The 1,285-nt window shown below is 48.9% G+C and overlaps 1 non-coding gene across 1 annotated transcript; it reads right to left on the bottom strand.

The window, feature by feature from the left end:
- Positions 1-883: 883 nt before the first annotated feature.
- LOC112479174 lies at positions 884-1,002 on the bottom strand. Its single transcript, XR_003046069.1, has one exon. It is a non-coding gene; the product is annotated as a 5S ribosomal RNA (ribosomal RNA).
- Positions 1,003-1,285: the final 283 nt, after the last annotated feature.

The raw sequence follows: 1,285 nt of genomic DNA, 5'->3' as shown, positions 1-1,285 counted from the left end.
CGGGGAGCGGCAGGGGTGGGGGGTGGGGGGGAGGCGGGGGGCGGTGAGGCATGAACCGTAGCTACTGCGATAATCGCCCATTCTTGCCAGTGGGAATTCTGGCCTAGGGCTGCTGGAGCTTCAGAAGTTTCAAGTCAGAAATGTAAATGTCTAAAGGAAATCTCTCCATTTTGAAATGATGGTAATGAATTTAAAATAACATTAATAAAGTGATGGTCCAAACAAAATATCTGCCAGCCAGCTTCTCTGTGTGGACCTCCAGTTTGCACCCTCTGGGGCAAGCTTACCCTGTCTTAGCCAGAAGGCGTTCTCACAGCGGAGCTGAGTGTGTGAGCTCTGGTTCACACCTCCTTGCAGCTTAAACGCCCCATCTCATTCCTGCCCCCTAGTGATGGCCCTGAGGTGATACATTTTCACTCTTACTGGCATCTTCCAGCCACAGAGCTGCCTATTTCAGTTCTGGATCATCCTCATCCTGATATCCAGGAGGATCAAGAATGAAAGCTCTGGAGGCCAATTATGATAAACTCTTGAAAAGTAATAAAGGTTTTTTTAAAACGTGTTCACCATTCATTTAACAAATGTTTATACAGCACCTACTGTGTACCAGGCACTGTCCCAGGAGCTGAAGACGCAGTAAAACCAAGACAAGAGGTTTCCTTCTCTTGTCCTTGGCATCCCCTGTCTCATCTCTCTGCTCCCTCTTATCGCATGTGGTAGGGAGCCCACTCCAGAACCTCCAGGTCCTTGTCTCTCTCTTTGCTATCCCTACATGACTTTCTTTTTTTTTTTTTTTTTCCAGGCAAGACAACCCTTGGTTGACCTCACAGATTGCAAGGACCTTGTCAGCTTACAATCCCTTATTTTTTATTTGTTTTTTTACTGTCTACGGCACCTGGTCTTCCTGGGTGGTCTCCCATCCACGTACTAACCAGGCCCAACCCTGCTTAGCTTCCGAGATCAGACGGGATCAGGCTTGTTCAGGGTGGCATGGCCGTAGACCTGACTTTCTTGCTCTGATTTCCTGGAGAATCTCTTACCTTCTGGCCCACCTTTCTACGCTCGTCTCCCTAACTTGAGAAAGCATGAAATGATTGTTTAAGCAGGAGGAGAACATTCTTTCAGTCCATCACACCTCACTGCTGGGTGATGCCAAGCCACAGAGGCCATTGTCATTCTACTAAACCAAGAAGGGGCAGCAAGGTTACACCCGCGCTGAGCTGTGGCAGGGCTGGCGTGGAGTGCCTTCCCACAGTGGATAGGCTGCCCTGTGTATACCAAAGGG

The sequence above is a fragment of the Pteropus alecto genome, unplaced genomic scaffold (genome assembly GCF_000325575.1).
Source record: "Pteropus alecto unplaced genomic scaffold, ASM32557v1 scaffold34, whole genome shotgun sequence".
Classification (NCBI taxonomy): domain Eukaryota; kingdom Metazoa; phylum Chordata; class Mammalia; order Chiroptera; family Pteropodidae; genus Pteropus; species Pteropus alecto.
This window is presented reverse-complemented; position numbering and strand designations above follow the sequence as displayed.